Source organism: Opisthocomus hoazin, chromosome 18 (genome assembly GCF_030867145.1).
Source record: "Opisthocomus hoazin isolate bOpiHoa1 chromosome 18, bOpiHoa1.hap1, whole genome shotgun sequence".
Taxonomy (NCBI): domain Eukaryota; kingdom Metazoa; phylum Chordata; class Aves; order Opisthocomiformes; family Opisthocomidae; genus Opisthocomus; species Opisthocomus hoazin.
The window spans coordinates 1,228,763-1,255,136 of record NC_134431.1 but is presented as its reverse complement, the minus strand read 5'-3'; the positions used below and the strand labels follow the sequence as shown (position 1 = coordinate 1,255,136).

At 62.6% G+C, this 26,374-nt stretch overlaps 1 protein-coding gene across 5 annotated transcripts in view; it reads left to right on the top strand.

Moving 5' to 3' along the window:
- Positions 1-5,912: 5,912 nt before the first annotated feature.
- DLGAP4 (DLG associated protein 4) overlaps positions 5,913-26,374 on the top strand; it is a 189,482-nt gene continuing 169,020 nt past the window's right edge. For 3 of the 5 annotated variants that reach the window (XM_075438653.1, XM_075438654.1, XM_075438652.1), the window contains exon 1: positions 5,913-6,198. The gene's annotated coding sequence lies outside the window, so the exon portion shown is untranslated. The remainder of the gene's footprint in view (positions 6,199-26,374) is intronic. The other 2 variants (XM_075438657.1, XM_075438656.1) reach the window with 1 other exon arrangement.

Sequence of the window (26,374 nt, the reverse complement as noted above, 5' to 3'; positions counted from 1 at the left end):
TCTTTCTGAATCTTACTAAGCCCTTTCCTTCAGGTTTATCCCATTACTCCTCAGCCTTCCTCCCTGGCATCCCTTCAGATAACTAGACAGGGCCTGCCATGCTCATTGCTTGGCTCATGATGCATTGGATTGAATTTGGTGGGAGAGGGAGAGTCGGACAGAGTTTAGTCCACTTCCTTCACTCTTCTGGGTATTCCGTTCTCGGTGTGCCCTCTTTTGCGTGCTCTCTGAGGTAGGGCCCAGGAGATTTTTTATTCCAAGATATCATCAGCTATAGGTGATGCATCTTGTCTACGTGGAACGCGTCCCTCCTCAGACGCGCTGATGGTCTCCATCTTGTTCAGGCAGGGTAAGAGATCCATCATCTGCCTGTAGGCACCCATGAAATAACCAGCCCATCTGTCCTCAGAGGGAATGCAGACGTCAAGCCTCCAGCAAAGCTACGTTTCCTGGGACGAGCCATTACCTGGTTACGAGGAATTTTATGACAAAGAGTAGCAGAGGCTGGTCTGAATGATCACTCCTCCTTGGTGAAACAGACTTTGTCAGAGCTGCCACCCAAGACCAAGGCAGGGACAGAGGGAGGCATCTTCTGCGAGCAGGACACAGAGAGTGCAGGAAGATGGGCTGAGGTTTTGAGCGTGTGGCCAAGTTAACAATCTGTTACTCAGCAGCGTTTGATTTCAGCAAGGAGCAGAAAGGAGAAGACTTGACTTCTGAGCGATTCGTTGACAGAAGATCAAAGCAGACCAGGCCTGCCCTCTGCCCGGCTGGGAGGTGCAGGAGATCTGCACCATGCCCTGTGCATGCACCTCTGGTCTTTTACAGCCCACTGCAGGTTTTCTGGCCTTTCACACCTCGGTGGTCTCCAGAGGTATCTGCAGCACCTTCAATGTGCAGGAGGCTGTAGGACCTCACTGGAAAAGCCACATCAGCTCAGAGCTTCATGAGCCTGGGGCATGCCAGTCCATCCTGCGTTCAGTGCATCTCCTCTTTGCTGTCCCGCCACGGGTCTGAGAACACCGGGGTCTGGGCCCCGCACATGAGCGGCTGCTTCCCCGCAGTGCCCTCAGCTGGGTTCGCTCTGTCTCCTCCGCATTCCCCATGTCCTAAGTCAGTCGTGGTTGGTTGCCTCAGGGTCCTATAGACTCAAAAGCTCCAATATTGCTTTGTGCATGCTCAGCACTGCATCCACCGCTCTGGATTGCTGCCTTCTCCTCTGACCTCCCTCTGCATATGTTGTCCTCCAGTCCCTCCCCAGCTTTGCTTCCTCCCCGTGCAGAGCCAAACTGGGTCATTTCCCCTGTTGGCAGTGAATGTTTGGTCCAGTATGACTGAAACGCTCAGTGGCATCTTTGACAAATTGTCACCCATGGAGACCGAAGCAACCCAGTGCCAGAAGAATTGTTTCTGCTTAGCAGCAGAGAGGTGCAAGCTACGTTCAAAGACTGTCCTGTGGGCTGCAAAGCCACTCACCAGCTAAACTTCCAGGAGGGTGAAACTTGAAATAGAGTGACCTTTGTGTGTGACCAGGGTGGCTTTTGTTCTCACACGCTCCAAGTGCCCCCTGCTCATACAGTGCCATAGTGCAAGCCCCAAACTTAAGCCAGCTCCTCAACTCAAAATGGTTCCTTCTGGATTTGGTTCTGCCTTCTCCTCCTGAAACGACTCCCAGCAAAATGACCTCCCACAGAGCATCCTGCCACCATCTTCGTAAGGGATGTAAGAGGTCCTGACTTGTCAACCCCCATCCTCTGCTGCTGCTCTGTGCAGACAAATCTCACCTGCCACCTTGGTGGGACTGTCCTGGATCTCTCTGTTTCTCCTGGCAACCCATCCGCTCCCTCACACGGTGACAACCCCCTGACACCCTCTCTCTGCCCTGCTCTGCTCTGCTCTGCTCTCTCCCGAACCTGTGCTAGGGCCCCTCGGGCTTACGGCACAAACATCTCTAAGCCTGGAGAAAGCCCCTCAGATTGCTGCCCCATCTGCCCCAGGCCTTCTCCTCCTCCGTCTCTACACTCACACTGTCTCTGCCTTCTGTCCCCCTTGCTCCTCAGCACAGGGTGCTGTGCCCAGGCTTCTCATGATGGTTTCAAAGCTATGCTCAATCTTCATCTCTGATCTTTCTCCTGGTCTCCACACATTCAGCCACACTGGCTTAGAAAGCTGTCCGTTCTGAGCTTCTCTGATGTCCTTCCCTGGTTTTCCACCTGCCTTTTCTCATCTCTGCTTCTCTGCCTCTTCCTTACGCCCGCCTCCCTCTTCTGCTGGGTGCCCACAGCATCCTGTCCTTCAGCCCTTCCTGTTCTCCGTTCACACATTATCTCTGGGTAATCTCCACCACCCACCAACTCCAACCGCTATCTCTATGGTGACTCTCAGCTCCACCGCGCTGTGCCAGACTTGTCTCTTTCTTTTGAAAAAAATCAGCCAGCCTGGCTGAGGTATCCTGGTGGCGGTCTGGCCCGTCAGCCCAATTCCAGCACAGAGAGAGCAGAGCTCATCACGTCCCGCCGAAGCCTTCCCCCTTTGCTCCCGAGCAGACAAGACCTCTGTGCTGCACCGCTCTGCACCACCTCGAGCTCAGGTCCCTCATCCCAGCTACGCCATCCATACACTGCTTCCAGACAAAGCCTTTCCTATCCGTTCCTCCAGCTAGAACACTCCTCTGGGCTCGAGTGTGTTGCCATTTGATTACTGCTGCGCTCTTTTCCCTGGCCTGACAACAGCAGCCGTGTTAACGAATACTCATCACACGGGTTCCTGGAAAGATTATTTCCCCTTTGCCTTGGACGTGTCGTCTCTTCCTGTGCCCGCTTGATGTTCCCTCTGTTGTCACCAGGAGCAGGAGCCATTTGTCTTCTGTCGGAAAAGCCCCTGCCGGCGGCTCTCCTGCCAGTGTCCGAGCCCCCTCTGCATTCCTGTACGCCCGAGAAGTGAGGGTTTGGGTGGCTTCGCAGACAGAGCTCCCCAGCCGCCCTTCATTCCCGATAGCCTTCCCTATCCCACCACGTTATCCCTCCACATGGTCTTTGCTGGGTTGCGAGCTGGAAACACAGCTGGGGAGCGTGCCAGCCTGCCAGGGCTGTGCTCCATCACCCCGGGCACCGCACCGGGCTCTAGGCAGCTTAGGACCCCGAGCGGCTTTTCTGAGGAGCATGCGTACCCTTGGGGTAAAATCAGCAACAAATAGCGTAATTCTCACCTTCGTCTTCGTTTCCCCTCGGGCAGCTGGGGCTCGGGAGAGCTGTAGGACAGGCAGAATGGTGGAAAAGGCATTGCCCCTCGAACAGCCAAAGGACTCAACAGTGACTGGTCCTGCCACCGGGGTCCAGAAGCCTTCCTGCCTGTGACAGTGATGACACGCGCGGTGGCTCTGCAGCAGCGCGGTGCCGTTCGGTGTCAGCCCTTCACCCAGCTCCTGCTCTCTGTCGTCCCCACGCCTCCGGGCCCCAGTCTCCATCGCTGGCAAATAACCTGCCCGGTTTCAGTTGAAGAAGAAAAACCAGCGTGAAGCTGATAGGCATTTAGAGAGGGGTTTTGAAAGCGTGCGGGCAGCCTCCACTGCCCCGCGAAGGGAGCCGGGCACCCCTGGAACTGGGGAGAGGAAAATGCCTGGGCTGAGAAAGCCTTTAGAAGGTGCGGAGAGAACTGTGGGGCTCGTTGTTCCTCGCTACTTGGTCGTTTCCCCTTCGGGATGAACTGAATGGTCAATTCTGTATTCAGGGCTGTGAAGGCAGCTGCACTTTTGCTGAATCTGCTACAGGAAGGAAAAAAAAAAATCTGTATATTTCCATTTTCCTTAGAGAAGGAAGCCTCTTCCCCAGAAAACCGAGCTTTCCTTTTGCAAAAGCACTGGGGCGAAATGATGAGAAAATAACCGTGGTAGCTGCTCGTAGCATCTTGTGCTCACCCCTCAGCCTCCAGGTAGGGAGACGGACGTGTACGGCCGCTGCAGCGTCAGTTTTCAGAGGTGACCCCCGCTTGGCTCTCTGGCCACCTCCCTTTCTCCTGGGGCAGCCCTGGTCACGCCTCCCAAAGCAGCCAGACGCGTGAACCAGCGCTCAGCCACCTCTGAAACCGCAGACGCCCGACTCACCTGAAGCCAGGCTGCGGGTCCGGGGCAGGGGGAAGTGATCCAGGAGCTCCATGTCCTGCACGGACCCATCTGCTCTGTGTGCTCAGAACCTCGTGTCTTCTTGGAGGTCTATGAGGATGGTGAGGGGACTGGAGCATCTCTCCTACGAGGAGAGGCTGAGGGAGCTGGGCTTGTTCAGCCTGGAGAAGAGAAGGCTGCGAGGGGACCTTAGAAATGCCTCCAAATATCTGCAGGGTGGGGGTCAGGAGGACGGGGCCAGACTCTTTCCAGTGGTGCCCAGCGACAGGACAAGGGGCAACGGGCACAAACTGAAGCAGAGGAAGCTCCAGCTGAACATGAGGAAGAACTTCTTCCCTCTGAGGGTGACGGAGCCCTGGCCCAGGCTGCCCAGGGAGGCTGTGGAGTCTCCTTCTCTGGAGAGATTCCAGCCCCGCCTGGACGTGGTGCTGTGCAGCCTGCTCTGGGTGACCCTGCTTGGGCAGGGGTTTGGGCTGGGTGACCCCCAGAGGTCCCTTCCAACCCCTGCCATGCTGGGGTTCTGTGATTCGGTGGCTGTCCCGCGCACCTCAGAGGGCCATTGGAGCAGAGGGGCTGTTCCCCATGACAGGTTCCTCAGCTCTCCCCGGAGAGGACTACGGGAGTCAGGCGGGCTGGGCGGGGGGAATGCCTTCCACCCAGCTGGGAGCAGAGTGGCCTGAGAAGATCAGAGGAAGTGTGAGGAGCAATGATGCTCGCTGGCAGCCCGGCGCTGGCAAGGTCACCCCCAGCCCCTGGCGAGCCGGGCCCCGGGCAGACACACGCGCAGTGGGGTGTCCGAAAGCCGTGGGCAGAAGGGGAGCAGCAAGTGAGCAGTCGAGCCGAATTCGTGCGAGGTTGTAGATGAAAATCGCTGTGGCAGATGGTCAGTGGATTATTTTCCAGAGGGTGAAGCAAGACCCAGATCAGGAAAAGCTGAACAACTTCGATGCGGTGTGCAGGACGTTCTGCTGGGGCTCAGGACACGTGGACCCCAGTGCCTTCCCAGGGGGTCCTGGCTGTGCGGGGCGGGGGGTTGAGGAGCCCCGTTTGAGAATGGCAAAGCTGGGAGGCTGCGAGGGCAGGTGGGGGTGGGTCGGCGACCCAGGCGAAAGGTGCCCCTGAGCTCTGCGCGGTTTTTAAAGCCGGGGGGGGGAGGTTGTGCTGGTGTCATCCCTGACTTAGAGGTGGCAGAGGACATTTTGGTTTGGCAGCGGAGCCCTGACGCTGCTCTGGCCCTGCATTCCCCAGACCTTTGCTCGCCCTCGCCACCCTCGCAGCACCCCTGGGTGCTGGGCTGGGCTGGATGGAGGGTGCCAGGGTGGGCTGGGTGGGGGGTACTGGGCTGGGCTGGATGGAGGATGGAAGCCAGGCTGGGTGGAGGGTGCAAGGTGGGCTGGGTGGGGGGTACCACGCCGGGCTGGATGGAGGGTGCTGGGTCAGGCTGGATGGAGGATGCTGGGCTGGGCTGGATGGAGGATGCCAGGGTGGGATGGGTGGGGTGTGTCAGGGTGGGCTGGATGGAGGATTCCAGGGTGGTCTGGATGAAGGGTGCCAGGGTGGTCTGGATGAAGAATGCCAGGGTGGTCTGGGTGGAGGGTGCCGGGGTGGGCTGGGTGGGGGGTGCCATGCCGGGCTGGGTGGAGGGTGCCGTGCCGGCCCCGGTCCCCTCCCCGCCCTGATTTCCCTGCAGAAATCCTAGAGTCTCCTCCGGATCCAGCTCTGGTTTTGGGGCCAGCCGTCTCCCTCTCTTCCCTCCTTCTGCTCTCCTTCCTCCTCCTCTCCCTCCCTCCCTCCTCTCCCTCGCTCCCTCCCCTCCGCGCTGTGCTCTCCGGGGGCTCCGGGTACCGCTGCAGCATCCCCAGCCACCTCCATCCAGGGGCGAAGCGGGGGGCGGCGGGCGGGCTGCGGGGGGGCCAAGCCGAATGAATGGGCATCGCCTCGGGGCTGCCGGAGCCTCCGCATAGGGGCCGGGCCGGGCCGGGCCGAGCCGAGCCGGGCCCCCCGCCGGGTCCGTGTCCCCCCCCCCGCCGCCGCCGGGGAGCTGCGAGGAGCGGGCGCTGCCCCGCCGAGGGACCGAGGTGAGCGGGAGGGCGCGGGGGGCTGCGGAGGGGCTGGGGGGGGGGGGGGGGTGCGGGAGCGGGGCGGGAGGGGAGGGGCAGCCCGGGAGGGTGGTGCGGGGCCGGGACGGGGGGGGGGTGCGGGGCTGCGCTGGACTGTGCGGGGCGTTAGGGGGTGGGGGGGGACGGGGTCGGTGATGCTGGGGCCAGGCTGGATGGTGCGGAGCTGCGCTGGACGGTGCGGGGCTTTGGATGGTGCGGGGCGTGGGGAAGCACGGTGCTGGGGCCGGGCTGGACGATGCGGGGCCAGGCTGGACGATGCGGGGCCGGGCTGGGTGGTGCGGGGCTGAGCAGGATGGTGCGGGGCTGAGCTGGGTGGTGCGGGGGCCGGGCAACGAGGAGTTCAGGGGCTGCGGCGCGGTCGGGCTCAGTGTGTTTGTACCCACGGGGGGGGGGGGGCGTGTCCCCCCGCACCCCACGCGTGTCCGCGCGCAGGCCGGGAGCGCCGCAGCGAGGCCGGCTGCCCGGGGGCCACAGCGCGCGCGGTGGGCGTGGGGCTGCGGGGCCGGCGCGTGCCCCCGCGTGCGGGACCCACGGCGGGGCCGCGCGTGCCCCCGATTCCGCGCGCGCGCCAGCCGCCGCGGGCCCGCGCGTGGGAGCGAGCCCGGCCCCGCGCGGGTGCGTGTCGGTGCGTGTGGGCGCGCGTGCGTGGTGCGCGGCGCCGGGCGCGCGTGGCGCGGGCGCGCGTGTGCATCGGTAGGTGAGGGGTGCCGCGATGCGGGGCTGGGGGGGGTGGTGCTGGGGGCTGTGGGTGTGTGCGGGGAGCACGCGAGTGGGATGGCGGGAGCGGGTGCGGGGCTCGGGGGGGCGCGGGAGGGAGGGGGGCTGCCGGCTCCCCCCCGCCGCCCACCCCGAGCGGCTCTGAGCCCGGCCCGCCCCGGCTGCGGACCCCGGAGGAGGGGGAGGCAGAGCCCCCCCCCAGACCCTCGGTGTCCCCCTCGCCGTGCCCTGCGGCCCTGAGCCTCCCCCCGCTGGGGCTGGGCTGGATGCGGGGGCTCCCGCTTCGCGCTGGACCCCAGCTGGAGGGGCTGGGCGCGGTGGGGGTGGCGGGCAGTGCCCGGTTTCCCTGTGGGTGCAGCGGGCAGGCTCCCTGCGTGCCCCCCCCGGCGTACATCAGGGGGTCGGGTGGTTAGACTGACTGCCGTAGACTTCTGGAGGGGCAGGCAAGTGTCCCCCCCCACACCAATCCCCCCCGATGAGAGCGATGCCACCCAAGGGACCCTCCCGCAGCCGTGGCCGCGATGCCGTTAGCGAGCCGCCGTCCAGCGTGGGGCCCAGGCAGGAGCGGGATTTAGAGCCTTGTTGCCATCGTTTCGGCTGGAGTTCGGCACCAAGCGAGGACCTGAACCTCGGCGACCTCCCCGACACCGTGCCACCATCCCGGTGTCGGGCCGGCGGGCAGACGCGTGCGTGCAGACGCGCGGGGGCTGGCAGCCCGCAGGACCCGGGCATCTCGGAGGGCTTCCTGCAAAATGGACTCTCGGAGCCTCGCGAATCCGCCTCCGACTGCTTCTCCTCCGAAGCACCAAGCGGAGCCAGGCCAGAGGCTTTCTGCGGGAAGCTGACGCCTGGTCGGAGCTGCCGCTCCTGCTCCCCAGACACGGGGCTGCTTCTCACGCCGGCAGGAAAATGGGGGTTTGTCCAAAGCTGGGCTCGGCAGCTGGCGCGTGCAAGCCCAGCGCCGCTCTCCGCAGCAGCTCGGCTCCCGCGGTCCTCTCGCCGTACGTGACGTACCGGTACGGTCGGAAGCACGGCTGCGAGCGGCGAAGGAGCAGAGCAGCTCAAGGCAAACGTGCCCCTCCGCAGCAGGAGACCTCTGCACCTCCTCACACCCTCGCGCCGGCCCAGCGGCACCGGCCCCAATTAGAGCAGAAACGCCTGGCAAGCCGGGGGGGAAAAAAAAATGTAAATCAAATAAACATCAATAGGAACTGGAGACCCATTCTGAAATTGGTTTGATACCTGCACGCCTCCCAGGCAAGCTTTCCTCGTGTTAACCACTGTGCATCTTTGCATGAAAAATGAGGCTTTATTTCCCGTCTGGGTAACAGCCGCGCAGCGCGGCTGGAAACGAAGACGCCGTGTCCCCTCGAATCCGTCCGCAGCCGGGCTTCTCCCCGGCGCTGAGCCCGCGGCGGAGATAAATAGCCCCGGATCTGCCCGCCTCGGCGCCCGCATCGTCCCTTCGCCCTCCGCAGAGGAGCGGAGCAGCCTCCGAGAAGCTGTCCCTTGAGGACCCCCGTGCCGCCGGCGTCCCTGGCTTCGTGGCCCACGGCTCAAGCCGAAGCTGTCAGCGGCGGCGGCTACAGGCGAGGCAGCACCTGGTTGCCAGAAGCTGCGCCGGCTTCCCATTTGCTTTTGGACGGGGTTCAAGGTGCTCATTTTGAGCTCGGAGCGTGGTTTTTCTGCTCGCCGCCTTCCAGCCTGGATCCGTTGCAGCCGGGGCGCGAGCCGCAGCCGGCCGAGCGCTCTGGCCAGCTGTGCCGGGGGCTGGAGGCAGCGGGCTCCGCCGCCCTGGGCGGCCTTTTGGGGCTCCCGGCCATGGTGAGGGGTGCGGAGTCACCCGAGGTCGGGCTCGGACGTCGCCCACCCTGCCAGGGAGGAGACTGCGTTTGAGGGGGGGGCTCCAGTCCGTGCTTACTGGAAGCAGCGGGGTCGCGGGCAGACCGCCGGCCACAGCTGGGGTGACTGGAGGCAGCTGTTTGAGCACTTGGCTATTCTTCATGTTGGGGGGGGGGGGTGTTTTTAGGTTTATGCTGCATAAACTGCGTTTTTAGGCTTAAAACATGTGTTTTTAGGTTTATGCAAGAAGTGAATGTTCAGCGCCGCTGCTTGGGGATGCGAGGGAAGCCCTCGGCACGAGCGGCCGTTTGAGGCGCGGTGTCGTGCTGCAAGCCGGCTCCGCGGCAGCGAAGCGTTGCTGACACTGAGGTTTGCACCAGCCTCTCGCGGCGTGGACGTGGCGTGTCCTGCTGTCTGTGGCGGAAGAACGGCGGAAGATGATCCGTGTTTCACACCTCGTGTCTGCTGGCGTGTCCTGCCCGGGCGCGTCGCCGCGTTCCGCCGTGGGTAGCGTCTCTGGCTAGAAGAACCACAGGGCAGTCAGCGTTCCTGGTGGGCCTCTGGTGTGACCCCGCGTCACGGGGCTGTGTGTGCAGGAGGGACAGCCCCGAGCCCCTTCTTGCTTGCGAAGACGTTGCACAGGGAAGGCTCCCGTGAGGCCGCACGCTGACGTGCCAGCTCCGGCTGCGCTCGGGCAGGCTCTCACGGCTGTCCGCCTTTCCCAGCGCCGGCGGCTGCGGGGTTCGGGCCGCGGGCTGTCAGGAGAATCACTGCTCCCGAGAGCCTCGCTGCAGCTTGCAGCCCGCTTGGCCGAGGCATCATCCAACTGCCAGAGCTGTCGCGGCCGTCTGGGTGGTTTTCTGCCCTCTGGGCACCCACACTCTGCCGGCTGCAGGACCCGGCTGCAGGAGCGTCCGGATGTCCCCCGGGTCTGGCTCCCGCCTTCCCCGGGGAGCGCGGACCCTTCTGCACCCCGCTTCCAGACACCCCGTTCCCTCAGGCCGCCAGCAGCTGCCTTCGGGTTTGGTGTCCCCCTTTACCTCCCGTGCTGCCCGGAGACGCGTTGGTGAGGGCTTGGTGGGGCTCTCTCTGCGGGAGGGACCCAGGAGCTTTGGGGAATGGTGTTGGCACTTGCAGGTGGGCTGAGGTCTGGGCTGTGAGCGGGGAAGGTCGGTGGCAACTCGGTGCGGGTATGGAATACGTGCAAGGCAGGAGAGTTCAAGCTGCTCAGCACTGGCTTAGCTCTGCGCTCGGGAGGAGCAGCGTGAGACCCACGACGAGCGTCATGGAAGTCCCCTTACCTCAAGTCCACGTCCCTCAGCCATTTGTCTCAGTGTGTCTCGGCAGGACGGAGGCCACCCACACGGTGTCCCTTGCGAGATGGCAAACGCGTGACAGCGCCGCAGCTCCAGCCGTTCCCCTCGCTGTGCAGTACCAACCCTCTCCCCACCTCTGCCCCTCCGTTTGCCGTCCCTCTCAGTGCGGCCGGGTGTTTTCTTCACCCACGTTGCCTCACAGCCTTGGTTGAAGAGCTGGCACCAGGGGTGGGTCGTTGGTTTCTCGCGTTCGGTGCCCGGGGTGGCCCAGCTGATGGCCAGGGCTTCGCAGGGAGCAGCTTCCCTCCGTGCCAGGTAGGCTGGGAAGAACGCGGGGCGAACGTCCCCGGGATGTTTCAGGGTGTCAGCTCATGCCCTGCGGAGCCTCTGCTGCGACCTCCCCTCGTGTGAGACCTCCCTTCTGCGCCTGGGGTGCCCCAAGGGGAGGATGGGGACGGGCTGGGTGTGCGTGTCAAGCTGGTTCGAGTCAGAGCAAAGTCCTCAGCTGCAGCCACAGGGAGCCTCGCAGTTTGCTTTGGAAACATCGTCTGCGTGCTAATGCTTTCCACCATGTTCTTACCTCCGTCCTCGCCCTGGCTCAGCTCCATCCCCTCTGGTGTCTCCAGGGCTTACAGAGCTCTTGCTCCATTCCCATCGGCCATGGTCCTCTCCCAGCCACTCGTTCTCCTCGGGGGCTGCCCCGGGACAGGTTATGACCTGTCCTTCTGTCCTTCACCCTTGGGGCAGGGCCAGGCAGTTGCCGGCTCCGGTGGTGGTGGTGGCCATGCCTTCACCAGGACAGCCCTGCCATAACGTGTCCTTCTGTCCTTCACCCTTGGGGCAGGACCAGGCAGCTGCTGGCTCCAGTGATGGTGATGGCCATGCCTTCACCAGGACAGCCCTGCCATAACCCGTCCTTCTGTTCTTCACCCTTGGGGCAGGACCAGGCAGCTGCTGGCTCCAGTGATGGTGATGGCCATGCCTTCACCAGGACAGCCCTACCATAACGTGTCCTTCTGTCCTTCACCCTTGGGGCAGGACCAGGCAGCTGCTGGCTCCAGTGATGGTGATGGCCATGCCTTCACCAGGACAGCCCTGCCATAACCCGTCCTTCTGTTCTTCACCCTTGGGGCAGGACCAGGCAGCTGCTGGCTCCAGTGATGGTGATGGCCATGCCTTCACCAGGACAGCCCTACCATAACCTGTCCTTCTGTCCTCCACCCTTGGGGCAGGGCCAGGCAGCTGCCGGCTCCGGTGGTGGTGGTGGCCATGCCTTCACTGGGAGGCTGCTGGGGCCAGCAGCATGGTGGGCAAGGGCCACGTCCTACTGCTCCATCAGCAGAGCAGCACCCCACGAGGTATTTATAGGCTCAGTAATGTTATTCCCCTGCCAAACTATTACTGAAATAGGCTCAGCGTGTGTCATAGGAGAGAGGATTTTAATGGCACAGTTTCTTCGCTGCGGGAATGAAGTTGACACTCCCTCGCCGTTTCCATCGTCCCATTAATCCCTCCCATGGCAGAGAGGCGCGAGGGGATGGCTGCTCCGGCAGCTCGGCTGGGGCTTCGTGATCTCGGGCAAGTCCTTGAGCTGGGCACCTCAGCCAGGCGTTCATCGCCCGTGCCCGCTGGGACCTGCTGCCCTGCACCCGCGCTCGGTTGGACCCAAACTGCAGGGGCAGGGGTGCCTCTCGTCAGCTCCTGGCGAGACCCCGGGCAGCGCCGAGCCTGGCAGGAGCAGCCTGGACCCCGGGGACCTTCCTCCTGGGGCAGATCTGCCGGGGCGGCCGGGACTCGGGGCTGGTGGTGGGACCGAGAGGACACAGTTTAAGGGACAAGGTCCTTTTTTCCAGCGATTTTCGTGTTCTGAGCAGTCAAGGCAATTTTCCAAATGATCAGAAAGGGTCAGTCTGGCATTTTTGAAACCCACCCTCCTTTGGTCTCAGCTGGACGTTGACGCTGGTTATGGGAAGAGGTCGAAGTCCAATGAGTCCTTTCAGCTGGCTGAAACGCAAAGGGTTTCTCAGCCTGTCAGTTCGTAAACACCGATGTGATTCCGTGCCTAGTCCCTGCTTGCTGCGGGTAAAAGTCTCTGGGGCACCTCAGCTCCCGACGAGCCCTTCGGTCGTCTGCTGGGGCTGGCCAGGCGCCGGAGTCCTGGCCCCAGCCTGTGCCATGGGTCTGCCCGTGGGATCTGAGCCCCGAAGGGCTCGAGCAGAGGAGAGCAGCCCTCCCACTGCCCGGCGCAGTGGAGGAGCAGCCGAGGTCACAGAATCACAGAATCACAGAATAGTAGGGGTTGGAAGGGACCTCTGTGGGTCATCTAGTCCAACCCCCCTGCCTAAGCAGGGTCACCTACAGTAGGTTGTAGAGGACCTTGTCCAAGCGGGTCTTGAATATCTCCAGAGAAGGAGACTCCACAGCCTCCCTGGGCAGCCTGTTCCAGTGCTCCGTCACCCTCAGAGGGAAGAAGTTCTTCCTCATGTTCAGGTCCTGGGCTCTGAGCCCTCTGTGGGACGTGGGGATGGGGGGCTGCTGCAGACCGGGGCTCCCTAGGTTTGGGAACAGTTGCTGCCGGGGACCCAAGGAACGACATGAGGCTTCGGAGCTGGAGGAGCCGCTGTCACGGAGCTGCTGGCCGTGCAGCCCCTGCCACCCTGATGTCTCCACTCCTTGGAGCTGTGAGCTGGGGGGAGGGAACCTTCCCCTCCCGTTGCTCCCCAGCAGCCTCCGGCGCTGCCCACGTGTGACGCAGCCAGACTCGCTCCCGAGGCCTCCTTGCCCTCTGCCCGGGGGCCGGTGGCCAGGAGGAGCCCAGCGCCCGCTTCCCCCAGCCCCCCAAGCGCAGCAGCCAGCCCCTTGCAGAGCCAGCTTGGAAACCAGGAACCGACGTGCGAAAGGACAACGTCCTTCCCACACAGCCCAGCCCGTCCCCCTCCCTCCGGCAGCGCTGGTGCTGGCGAGCTGCAGGCTCAGCACCGCGCCCGGGCGCCGGCGAAGCCATGGCACCCCATGGGATGGAGACACCTGAGGTCCAGGGCATGGGTGGAGTGATGGCACCCCACGGGATGGAGACACCCGAGGTCCAGGGCATGGGTGGAGTGATGGCACCCCGCAGGATGGAGAGACCCAAGGCCCAGGGCATGGGTGGAGCAATGGCATCCCGCAGGATGGAGAAACCTGAGGTCCAGGGCACGGGTGGAGCGATGGCACCCCGCAGGATGGAGAGACCCGAGGTCCAGGGCACGGGTGGAGCGGATAGCCTTGGGGAGGCTTCTCCTCTGATGCCGTGGGTATCTCCCGGGACACAGCCCACCTGCCCACGGCTCTGCAGGCCTCCCTTTGCCTCCTGCCAGCTCGGTGGGGGTTGCTGTGGATGGGGCGCTGACGGTGGCTCTGCAGGCAGCACCCCTGCCCTGCTCTCCTCCTGCCCACACCTCTTTGACTTCCCCCGTTGCTGCTCCCACCCGGCTGGACCCCTCGTCCCTTCCACCCCCAGTTATTTTCCGGACAGTGGTCCCTCTGCTGCTGGTGGCTGCATATCCCGAGATCAATGCTGAGTGCTCTCCTCCTCCTCCTCCCCACTGTACTGTCCCCTAGGACAGACCATTCAGCTTGCTCCTCCTCCTCCTTTTCCACTTCATTAATGAGTCTCTTTGCGCTAAGAAGTCGTGATAGCTGCCGGGGGACCCGGGAGGGCTGTGGAGAGCAGTGGGGAGGCCAGCGGCCCCGCTGCCGGGGCTTGGGATGCTGGGCGCTGGGCTTGGGATGCGGCTGTGGTTGCGTCGGTGCAGGGTGCGTGGGGCGGGAGGGACGTGACAGGCAGCGAGCGGTCTGCCCTTGCTCCCCTGCGGTGGCACGAGGTGGGGAAGTCCGTCTGGGGCAGCTCCCAGCTGCCCTGCCGGGGTTTTGCCCCGTGTCTGCCGTGCGTGGTGCTGCTTACCCTGCCGGGGGTCTCGCGGGCAGGGGGTGTGCAGCCCCCGGGGCGGCCTCCCAGCTCCATCCCTGCGGCAAAGCTCCGTGTGGCCACTGAAGCTCCCGCAAAGGAGGAGAGATTTCCACTGGTCCTGGTGGGCTTCAGCTTTAGTGTGGGCAGGGGGTGTGGGTCCTGGGCAGCCTCCAGCACCTGGCCCGGTAGCTGGTCCCCCTGGCTCAGTGTGTGCCGGCTGGTAGCCAAGGGGTCTGAGCGGCAGCCGCGTGTGGTTCGGAGCCTCGCCGATGAGAAGCGGACTTTGGGAACAGATTTTGTGGGCATTGCTGTGATTTCCCGGTGTCCCAACACTCTCCAAAAGCTGAGAAACTGAGATGGTTTCTTCTCGGCGGGGAGGGAGGCTCCTGTTGTCACTCTCTCACGTAGGCACGCGCACACGCACAGCGGCTCTGCTTTCTCTGCCTTCCCACTTCCCTCCTCCAACAGACTTCAAACACTTTATGAAAATGTGATTTTCTCCCAAAACTGTTACCTTTCTGCCTTGCTCCTCCCGAGCAGCCTGCTGGCTTTCCCTGGGCTCTGCTCCCAAAGCGCGTGGCCGCAGCCACCCCCCGCGTGCGACGTCCCTGCGGCCGAAGGGACGGGGAAGGGGCCCGAGCGGCTGCGCTGGGCGTGCTGGGCTGCCCCGGGGGGGGTAACAGAATCACAGAATCACAGAATCACAGAATAGTAGGGGTTGGCAGGGCCCTCTGTGGGTCACCCAGTCCAACCCCCTGCCCAAGCAGGGTCACCCAGAGCAGGCTGCACAGCACCGTGTCCAGGCGGGGCTGGAATATCTCCAGAGAAGGAGACTCCACAGCCTCCCTGGGCAGCCTGGGCCAGGGCTCTGTCACCCTCAGAGGGAAGAAGTTCTTCCTCATCTTCAGCTGGAGCTTCCTCTGCTTCAGTTTGTGCCCGTTGCCCCTTGTCCTGTCGCTGGGCACCACTGAAAAGAGTCTGGCCCCGTCCTCCTGACCCCGACCCTACAGATATTTGTAGGCATTTCTAAGGTCCCCTCAAACAGCAAACCTCCCGTTGCTCCTGGTGGGGCTCGTCCCATCCCGCAAAGCTGCTCTAGATGCAATAACACCAAGCCCTCCGGCGAGTGGGGCAGGGACCCAGCTGTGCCCCCCGGGGTGACGCAGGGGTCCTGTCCGCCGGGACCGCGCTGGAGGGTGCCCGCAGCGGCTCGGCTCGGGGTGCTGGGCTGCGGTGCCGGGCGGGAGCCCCGCTCCCCGGCCGTCGGTGTGTCCCGCCGGCACCGACGGACCCGGGGACAGGCTGGGGGTGGGCTGGAGCTGAAAAACCCTTTGTTGTCTTGTACGAGGGGGACTGAGTCACTGCTCTCCCGGGCTGTCATAAGCAGATGGATGATTTAATCACCTAGCAACCAAAATAACGTCAGGTGAGGAGCGCTTCCTGCGCCGCTCTCGGCCCACAGCCCCTCCGCCAGGCTGGTGGCAGGGGTCCGGCCGCCCCCAGCCCCTGGGCTGCCCCGGGGTGAAGCTGGCAGGGGGCCCGCTCCGGGAAGCCCCCCCAGCGCGGGGCGCCGGGCTGTGCGAGGGGTCCCTGAGCCGGGGCTGAGGTGGGGTGCGCAGGGCTGTGCGAGGGGTCCCCGAGGCCAGCTCCCGGGGGGGTCAGAGGGGCCGTGTCTCCAGCACCGTTTGGGCAGGTTGCCGGCTGCCTGGAGCATCCGGAGGTCCCGTGTGAGGAGAGGGAGGCTTGTGCCCGGCACCTCCAGAGCGCAGTGAAGTTTCTGGGAGGTGAACGGAGGACTTTGGACGGGATCCACCAACCCCTCGGCACCCACTCCTCTGTGTGCGCTGCTACGGTGCCAGCTCCGAGCACCCTTGGCTCCTGCCCGGTCCCTTTGCCTGGCACCCCCAAAGCGGGAGAATAACCCCGGCGTTGGTGTGTTCATTCCAGTTCTTCTCCAAGCACGGGGGCAGGTGTTTGCCTGCCCTGCCCGTGCCCATGGCATAGCCCTGATGCCCTCAGTCCTGTGCCACCTGAGATGGCAGATATCTCCTGGTGGCTCTAGCCACCCCAAAGTCTCTTGGCACAGCCCCGCAGGATGGGCTCACTGTGACCCACCCTGCAGGTGATGAGACCTCCTGGAGCAGGGTCTGAGCAGAGCAGGAAGGCAAGACAGGGAGAGGGCTGCCCCAGCCCAGCCCGGTGGGGCATGGAGGTGAGGACACCGTCGGTCTCGGGGTGTTCGTGCCGCCCATTTGGAGCTAGCTGGAGTCGCTTCACTGCAGACCCCTTGACGGCTCCTGGCCTGGGTGCATATGAAAGATGGTGTGGTGAGGACACATCTGCCCAGGCCACCAACTCCAGGACCCTTGTGGGGCTGCAGTGCTGGGCTGTCCAGGACGAGCTTCTTCCCCCGGCATGCCCAGTCTGACGCTCAGACCTCGGTGGCAGCGGGAGATCTCTTGCAGCCCTCGGGGTTCTCCTCCCCCTCTACTCTGCCCTAGTGAGGCCACATCTGAAGTCCTGTGTCCAGTTCTGGGCTCCCCACTTCAAGAAGGATGAGGAGCTACTGGAGAGAGTCCAGCAGAGGACTACGAGGATGAGGAGGGGACTGGAGCATCTCTCCTACGAGGAGAGGCTGAGGGAGCTGGGCTTGTTCAGCCTGGAGAAGAGAAGGCTGAGAGGGGACCTTAGAAATGCCTCTAAATGTCTGCAGGGTGGGGGTCAGGAGGACGGGGCCAGACTCTTTCCAGTGGTGCCCAGCGACAGGACAAGGGGCAACGGGCACAAACTGAAGCAGAGGAAGCTCCAGCTGAACCCGAGGAAGAACTTCTTCCCTCTGAGGGTGACGGAGCCCTGGCCCAGGCTGCCCAGAGGGGCTGTGGAGTCTCCTTCTCTGGAGATATTCCAGCCCCGCCTGGATGCGGTGCTGTGCAGCCTGCTCTGGGTGACCCTGCTTGGGCAGGGGGTTGGGCTGGGTGACCCACAGAGGGCCCTGCCAGCCCCTGCCATGCTGGGATTCTGTGTGATTCTGTGAAACCAGGAGCAAACATCCAGCCAGGGAGCAGCTGTGCCAGGCAAGGCTCGCTGGGTGTGGGGCTGCAGGCAGTGGGGAGCTGCTGCTCCCCTTCTCCAGCCGATGAGGCCGAAGGACGCGGGGCTGTGGCAGTACCCGGGCAAGGGGCAGGCTGGCACCAGCGCTGCGGCTGCCGAGGACCGGAGGAGGGCTGGGTAAATAGGGCACCCCATCTCCCAGCTCCTCTTTGTGGGACAGAGCTGATATAATTAGACGATACGCCCTGTTCTGTGCAGCGCGCCGAGAAAGCCTCCGTGCTGCTGCAGCCCCGGGGAGCCCGGCAGCCCTACTTTGGTGGCACCGCTTGTCCCAGCGAAGGTGAGCCACTTCCAGGCGATGCGTCGTGGCTGGTTCACTCTCTCCTTCCGTGTGCTGCTGCGGGAAGCACTGCCTGGTCTCCTTGCTGGATGACCAGGTCTCCTCTCCTCTGCTGTGGGGTTTGGTGGCTTTGGTGGCCCCTGCTGACCTGCAAGAGAGGGGTCAGTGAGGCGATGCTGGCAGGAACTGAGCGTGGATCAGCACCTGCAACTCTGCACGTCCGTGGGAAGAATGGACCAAATCCGGTACCTGCTGCAGCAAGGCAGGCTGCAGGACACGAGGCTGACCTCTGTGAGTCGAAGCCCCAAAGGTGAACTTGGGGGTGGAGGGGTCCCTCTGAGTCAGACTCGTAACCTCATTAATGGACATCCCAAACTGCATCTGCACTGGCCCTGGAGAGCCTTGTCCCTCAGAACATCCATGAAACCATCCTGGGGCAGCTCCAGAAGTGCAGAGACTCCTGGTAGCACGCGTCTCCCTAGTCCTCCTGCTGACATGCAGGTCCCTGCTCCTGCTGGTCGTGTGCCATTTCAGGGGGAGGAGGAAAGCCAGGGCCTGCTCTGGCTTGGCCTCCTTCACTTCTGCTCGGTCCCACAGCTCTTCTCTAAGCACCCTGTGGTGTTCTCGTGTTGGCTGACTGGTGATCACAACCTAGGCACTAAGCATCTGGCTGTTGATTTCTGCCCCAGGAAGTTCTGCGTGTCCCTGTGGTGACTGGTTGACCCTCCTGGACTGGTCTTGCCAAAGAAGATGAGCTGTAGCTATTTGGGAACTCCTGCTTTGTGGTTTTGATGTCAAACCCACACAATCAAGCCATTTTTGCCCTTGTCAGCGGCCAAGAACGTGTTTGGCATCCCCAATCCTCCAGCCATTTCCAGTTCCTCTGCAGGGACGGGCTCAGACCAAGCACCCAGTAGCTCCATCAGGGCTCCTCTGCCAAGCTCCCATCCAGGTCTGGGGTGGATCTGGAGTTTGCTCTGGGAGCATCCCTCATGGTGACTGCCTCGGTCTGCTGCAGAAGCAGCAAAGGTCTCTACGAACCATTTCAGAGAAAGAGAAAAGGAATTTCCATTCCACAAATGCCTGTTTACGCTGATCTGCTGGTTCACACTGGAGATGTAAAGCTGCTGTAACCTCCCTTTCTCAGAGGGCTGCAAAGGGATGTTTATGTCCACCAGGCTCAGCGCTCGGGTCCTCAGGCTGTTCCCGCGGGAGCCTGGTCCGGTGTCCCACCAGAGGCCGGATTGACTACCTCGCCACTCAGCCTGGTCGCAGCGCTGCTGGCCGGTCAGCCGTGGCTCCTGGCTGGAGCACTCGGGAGCTGCTGCCCTTCACCTCTCCAGACATGAGCCTGTGCCTGCCCTGGGCAGGGCTCCGTCCCCCTCCCGCCAGAGGACACTTGCCCACGTTTGGTGTCTTGGCTGGGAGAGAAGCAGTGCCATTGCCGGCAGCCGTAGCAGGCAGTATGGACCATGGCAGCCAAGAGTGTCACCTCCAAGCCAGGGCTGACATAACCAGCAGGAGAAAAGAGGAGGGAGAAGGGCAGCTGCTTTGACATTTCCCACCCTGGGCAGGGAAGTGACCCCAAGGCGGGGTGCATGGGACCATGGGGCACACCAGGACCTTCTCAATGAGAAGTTGCAGCACGTCGTGGCCTTCAGGGAACCTGGTGCAAGGAGAGTGATGGGCTGTGCGTTGGTGGGCTGGCCTGGGGGTGCAGGCAGGACTGTCCTGCCTCGGTGCTGGTGTGGGGATGAGTCTGAGGGTGACTTGTAGCAGCCTGTGATGAGGCCCCAGTGCAGGAGGGGCATTAGGAACCCCCAGGGTTTCCCTAGCCCAACCAGGCTGTGAGGGAGCTGCTGGCAAAGGGGCGAGCAGAGCCGAGATGGGAGCAGCGATGGATGCTGCTGGTGGCTCCTGTGATTCACAGCATCTCCTGCCCTTGGCAATGCTGCTGGAGGATGGGGCGGGCTGGACGGAGAGGCATTTTTGGTTGGAAGGCCAAAATGTTGGGAGACCAAGGCGCTACTGTAGTTGGCAAGGACTCACCTCTGCTCTGAACCCAGCCCAGGCACCCCTTGAAGGAGGTCCCCACGGCTCCGCAGCACCCAGATGGTTGCTGTGTGAAGGCCAGCCAGGCAGAGCCCCAGGTCCATCCCTCTCCTACCTCTCCCTGATGCTCAGAGCAGCTGCTGGCCCGGCACAAAAGCCTTCAGAGACCCAGCCTGCCTCGCCTGCGGCAAAGAGACTGTCATTTTCCTTGACGCATTTTAATTTCCAGTTCCGTTCTTGCTCTGTCCTCTCTCTGCAGATGTGACAGGATGGCTTTCTGGTCAGCTTGATGTTTTTGTGTAGGGTGGTTCTGCTTGTCCTCTCCTCCAGGCAAGGAGGACCAGCCTGGCCAAGGCACTGCTCCCTAGGGAGCCTTTGTGTCCCCCGGCACCTGGACCTCAGAAGGGGAATTTTCATTTTCTGGCATTGCTCAGAAGGGGGAATTTCATAGGATGCACAAGGAGGAGGGAGGAAAAAGTCGAAACCTGTGGATCTCAGGAGGTCATCCCAGTCTGAAGCAGGCTCTGACTCCCCTGTTTTCCCTGGCGATGGAAAAGACCAAGCCTGGGAAGGAGCCAGTGAATCAAACCCAGGCCAGCTGCACCCTGCTCCAAGGGTAACTGGAGGCACTGGAAAGATGAACCCCTGCTGGCAAAGCAGGCAAGGGCCTGCTGGAGGCTGGAGACCAGCTCTGACACGACTGCTTCTGCAAGAGCCTGGCTGGCAGGCTGACCTCTCCACTCGGGATGGGGACGGGGGGGACAGGGACACCCCAGCAGGCCTGGGTGCTCCACTGGGCTGGGGCTTGTCATCGCTTCCGTGAACTCTTTGTTCTACCTCCACCATCTGCTCCCCAGCAGAGAAAAGGCAAATGTGGAGTCTCCTTCTCTGGAGAGATTCAAGACCCGCCTGGACAAGGTCCTCTACAGCCTACTGTAGGTGACCCTGCTTGGGCAGGAGGGTTGGACTAGATGACCCACAGAGGTCCCTTCCAACCCCTACCATTCTGTGATTCTGTGATTCTGTGGTTTTTTCCACTGAAATTTAAAGTTTTTCTAACTTTTATCATAATGGAAACGTGAAGTCTTGCCTCTTCTAGAAGTCCATGCGACTTGAGCAAGAGCACATTTAACCGGCGCTGGAGGTGTGGTTTGGACAGTGGGTGCTCTTCTCCCAACTGCTGTGCTGGCATCACTGTGAAATAGGTGTCTGCAAAAAACACGCTCAAACATCATAAAAATGTGGCTGAAAGTCCTGTTCTCTCTCAGATCATATGTTTATGGGCATAAAGATCTTTTATAGGTAGATTAACTTCATTAAAATTGAAAGCATTCATTAATACCACTGTAACTCAATCTCATAGTTCCTGAAGCTGGCCGGGTCCATCTCGGTGACGAAGCTGCTCCTCTCTGGGTGCCTGTACCTGTCGCTGAGGCTTCCCGTCTCCTCCTCCTGCCTTCACATCGTGTTTGCCTGTCTGGGCTGGATGATGCCGGATCAGGGCTGTGCCAGAGGGCACGCCAAGAGCACCCGGGGCCACGTCGAGTGGGAGACCGTCCAGGGTGGGTCTTGCAGACATCAAGTCCCAGCAAGGTCGTGGCAGGGGGTGGAGGGCAGGGTTATCTCTGCCCTTGTGCCCTGAGGATGTGGCTCACGTTTTCGAGCTCTGGCTCTTTGTTCTCTCTGCCGTGGAAAGTCTTTGCACGCAGCGTGGAGCGCTTCTGGAGGTAGCTGAGCTGCTTGGGTTTGTGCCCAGGAGAGGGGAGCCCGGTCCTGTAAGGAGCTACCTGGGAAGCAGGGTCCCTGCTAGAGACAGCAAGGGTTCAGAAGGGGCTGAGGCCAGCTGGGCTGCTCCTCCTTGGCTGGGAGCAGTGTCTTGGCTCTGGGCACTGCCTGGAGGAGGTGTTTGGAGCAGTCTTGTCATGGACATCACCTTAAATGCGCAGAGACATGGCTGCTGCCGGTGGCCTTGGGGCTGGGGTGGTCCTCTCGGAGGTACGGCCATGCCTGTCTGCATCGCCCATGGCTCTCGGGGAGTCCCACCACGGCACGCAGGTGCCAGCTGGGGCTTTCCCCCCGGAGCCCTCCCCCAGCCGGAGCCAGCTCCCTGCCACCGGTGGCCACGCGGAGAAGAAGCCGAGGGGGGACCCCAAGAAGTGGTGTGAGCGGTCTGGGGCGCTTGCTGTGCCGCTGCCCAGGCCCCCGGCGTGGAAGGGGGTCTGCGTCCCCCTGAGACAGCGTGGGTGGCCTCCAGCCCGGCGCCAGGCTGCCCTGCTCGGGCAGCGGCACGGAGATCCGCTTTGCCTCCCCTGCCTTCGGCTGGCCCCACTAAGCAGGTTTTAATTTTGTTAAATAAATATGAAGTAATGGCAGCGGGGCTAGGAGCCAAACGGCCTGGGGACATCCTTGAGAGCCAGATGGGCTCTGCAGAAGGGCGAGACTCGCTGCAGGGGCCGTGCGAGCTGGGGATGGCGTCGGGCAGAGCCTCCCGGGGCGAGAGGGAGCTGCCAGCGGTGGGGCCAGCGGGGTGGTCCTGGGCTTGCGACTCCTCGCTGCGGTGTGCGCACGGCGCCTTGCTGCCTTCAGAGCGATTTCTAAATGGCTGCTAAATATCACTGTCAGAAGCACACTCGTCTTCCCTTCCTAATTAGCGGATCAGACAGTAATTTGTAATCCTTTTGAATAGGAAGATCTTAGTAGAGCCTGCCCTGGAGCCTGGGCAGGACACAGGGAACGGCAGCACGGAGCAAAGGCGTCCAGGCAGGGATGTGGCAGCAGGGCTTTCTGCAGAGCTCTCTGTCTCTGCAAGAGTTGCTCTCCCCTGTCTCTTCGGTCCAACATACCTTTCTCTTCCTTCTCCAGAAGGAAGCCTTTCGGCATTTTCATTTGTCTTTGTGACACCAAGTGTGAAATGAGCAGCATGGCAGCGCCAGCAGCAGGCTGGCTCACGAGTCGGCTCCTACCTGTGTCCAAGGTGGTGGAGGTGGCAGGGTGGCGTAGTCGGCTGTGTCCAAGGTGGTGGAGGTGGCAGGGTGGCATAGTCGGCTGTGTCCAAGGTGGTGGAGGTGGCAGGGTGGCGTAGTCGGCTGTGTCCAAGGTGGTGGAGGTGGCAGGGTGGCGTAGTCGGCTGTGTCCAAGGTGGAGGAGGTGGCAGGGTGGCGTAGTTGGCTGTGTCCAAGGTGGTGGAGGTGGCAGGGTGGCGTAGTCGGTGGGAGCCGGAGCCTTTGCACCGCTGGCAGGCTGGTGGGGCATGGTCACGCTGGAGTCAGGATGGGCTGGGGTCGGGGAACCCCCTTGGGGCAAACCCATCCCAGCATGGGTCTGGTTTTAGGTGTGCTGGTGAGCGTTTGCATTTTCAAGGCCAAGGGTAAAGCGAGACCCGGGAGCAGAAGGGGGAAAAAAGCCAACAAGCTGAAAAACAAGATGCAAAGGAAGAGGGAACGAGGGCAGGAGGTGCACAGAGGGCAAGGCAGTGAGCAGAGCAAGCAGGACCCAGTTTCGATAGGCGAGGAGAGGAAGCCAGCATGGAGATGGGCTGGACTGGTGGCCATCAGGAGCAGCATGTGAAGCAGAAGTTCGGTGTGACGGCCACATCCTATCCCAAGTGCCAGCATCTCCGTGTGGCCTTCAGACAGCCCAAGCCGTGCTCTAGGGAGCGAGGCAGAGGGTGGGAACGGGGGTGGAAGCTCGCAGGGGGGTCACAGCAGCTTCCCTGCGTGCGCCGGGGCTTTTGGAAAGGAGAGCAGGCGTGGTGTGGAGTGGGGCTGAGCCAGGAGAAGGGCAGCAGGCAGAGCTGCAGGCGCGGGGTGACGATGATGAAGGCTCGTAGGAAGCTCTGCGTTTATTAACAGCGGGGACAGGCAGGATCGGTGCTTTAGGCAAACTGAGGGGACCAAGGAGGAGCAGCGTGCTGGGAGAGGGTCATGCAGCCTCACCACGTTACGGGTGACACCGAGGAACTCCTTGCTGATGGTGTCTTTAGCATCAATTAGTCTGGGAAAAGCATATCTGTCCTGCATGCATTAACCTTTACAAATGGCTTAATACGAGGTGCAGCCGCCAAGCACGGGAAGGGTCATGGGAGCGGTGCAGACACGGCTCCTGCTGTCACCTCGGGCACGAAGAGCCCGGCCCCGGGGGGCACAGCCGTGGGGGGGCAGGTGTGGGGGGACAGGCCGGGGGGACGGAGCCACCCTGGGTCGCAGAGCAGAGGTCCTGACGGAAGGAAACAGCTACAACCAGTGACTTCAAGGAACACGCTTTCCTACTGCTTTTCGACAGTCTGTGGCAGAAAGCGTTTATAATAGCGTCGGTGACTCACGGAGCGCGCTTTACTCACCAGTTAATGACTGAGCAGAGTTCCAGGGCTCCGAGCGATTCTGGCTTGGATAAACTCAACCTTTCTCCCAGATTCCCAGGGGAGAGTGGTCTGGGGCATTCAGAGAGGGCAGGGGAGCAGCACGGACGAGGACGGCACCGGCTTACCCCAGTGGCAGCTCCCCAGGGCTCCCCTGATGCTGAGGGTCTACGTCAGAGCCAGGGGCAAGCGGAGAAAGCAAGTGGTTTCACAGGAAGGCTGGAGAGCCGCCGATGGAGAGGCTGCAGAAGCCACACGCTCCGTTTTCGGCGCTTGTCCTTGCAAACCCCCACGCAGCTGCACCCCGAGGCAGCTGCCCACACGTCCACGGAGAGGGTGCAGAGAGGCACCCAGCTCCCGAGGGGCAGGAGGAGGTGTCGGTGGGTGGAAGGGGCACTGTGGCTGGAGCTGGGGGGGCTTGGGAGCTGCGCTTACTGTGGTCCCTGGTCCTACATAAAGTTACCAGTCTGCAGGGGAGATGCCATTTTGGGGGTGAACAACAGGTTCCTGGAAGACAAGCTTCAAGCCAGGCCTGGTTATGAGTGGGTTGCAAGGAGCAAAGCACAGGAACAGGGCCACCACGCAGTGTAGGACCTTCGTACACCATCAGACCCTGGATCCGCAGAGGGACAGGCTCTGGCTGCCTGGGAGAGAGCATGTCCCACCAGTGTGCCCACGCTCCCTGCCCTGGCCGTGCCCCACGTGAAACACGCCGTTGGGTGCGTGCTGGCTGCGGGATGTCCCAGCCTGGCCACGGCCGGGGTCTGTGGAGCAGAAGCCCATCGGGTGAGCCCCGACCCTTTTGCTGTGGGTGAGCTCCCCGCAGCTCTCGGCCCAGCCTGCTGCGCTGTGCCACCCGGGCGGTGAATCACGCAGCCGCTTTGCAGGTATCTCCAGAAGCCTGTCATCACCTTCCAACCTGCCACGCTTGTCACGCTCGCTCGCCAGGGAGCCTTGGGTGGCCCCAGGCGCTCGCTGGCTGCTTTAGGCAAGCCAGGAGCCAACCCTCCACGTGTCACAGAATCACAGAATGGCAGGGGTTGGCAGGGACCTCTGTGGGTCACCCAGTCCAACCCCCTGCCCAAGCAGGGTCACCCAGAGCAGGCTGCACAGCACCATGTCCAGGTGGGTCTTGAATATCTCCAGAGAAGGAGACTCCACAGCCTCCCTGGGCAGCCTGGGCCAGGGCTCCGTCACCCTCAGAGGGAAGAAGTTCTTCCTCGGGTTCAGCTGGAGCTTCCTCTGCCTCAGTTTGTGCCCGTTGCCCCTTGTCCTGTCGCTGGGCACCACTGGAAAGAGTTTGGCCCCATCCTCCTGGAGCGGCTCTGGATCTGCCTGGATCTGATCTGGATTTGATCTGGATCCAGACCTGCCTGGATCCAGAGCCACCCCGCAGGCCACCCGCGCGGCTCTGTTCAGCCTGCCGCGTTCAGACCATGCCTCGTCTGGAATGAGATGTGTCCCTGCTGGCACTGAGACCCAGCGCCAAGGAAAGACCCCTGAGTCGGAGAACAGACTTTCTTGTGCCCATTCACCTTGTTTGGGTGCTGGCTGCATCCGAACTGCCTCCTGGGATGGTTCCTGCCTGTGCTGGTCCCAAACTACGCCCTGAGCCCAGCCGAGGGCTGTGCTAGGACTGGAGGGGTCAGGGCTTGGTCTCTGAGGCTGGGGAGGATTCCTGGAGGCTGGGGCCAGGGGCCAGACCCCGGGCTACCCGAGGCAGAGGGAGCTGGAGAGGGTGATGCCTCCCACGCTTGCAGTGCAGGGAAGGGGCTCAACCTCTGTCCTAACCATGTGCTGGTCCATGAGGAGCAGAGAAACCCGTCCTCAGTCAGAGGGACTGTGAAGAGGGAGCGGTGGGAGGTTTGCGGGGGCTTCACAGGGCGCGGTAAGCCTGGAGCAGGGTCCTGAGCAGCAGAGCAGGCTCAGCCCGACGTGGACACAGGGTGCCCGGGGAGCCGAGCTCGGGGGCAGCCCTGGCACCTGCACTGCGGGCGGGTGAGGCGTTCCTGCCAGTCCCTCTTCCGAACGGCTTCTGGCAAAACCGTGGGGTCTGAGCTGCCCGTCTTGCTGTGACGGAGCGGTCCGCAGCTGCCCCGTAGGCTCGCCGGGCTGCAGGGCGGTGTCTCCTCCGGGCACAGACCCTGCCAGGCTTGGCCCCGGTGCTCAGCAGGATGGGGGACGTGCGGGGTCCTGAGTATCCGCAGGGCCCTGTACGTCCCCCGCTCAGCCCTGGCCCTGGGCAGCCGGGGGTCCCGGGTCCCCAGGGTGGGCAGGCTGTCCCAAGGCAGCTCTGGGTGCGTCACAGAATCACAGAATCACAGAATAGTAGGGGTTGGAAGGGCCCACTGTGGGTCATCCAGTCCAACCCTCCTGCAGAAGCAGGGTCACCCAGAGCAGGCTGCACAGCACCGCGGCCAGGCGGGGCTGGAATATCTCCAGAGAAGGAGACTCCACAGCCTCCCTGGGCAGCCTGGGCCAGGGCTCCGTCACCCTCAGAGGGAAGAAGT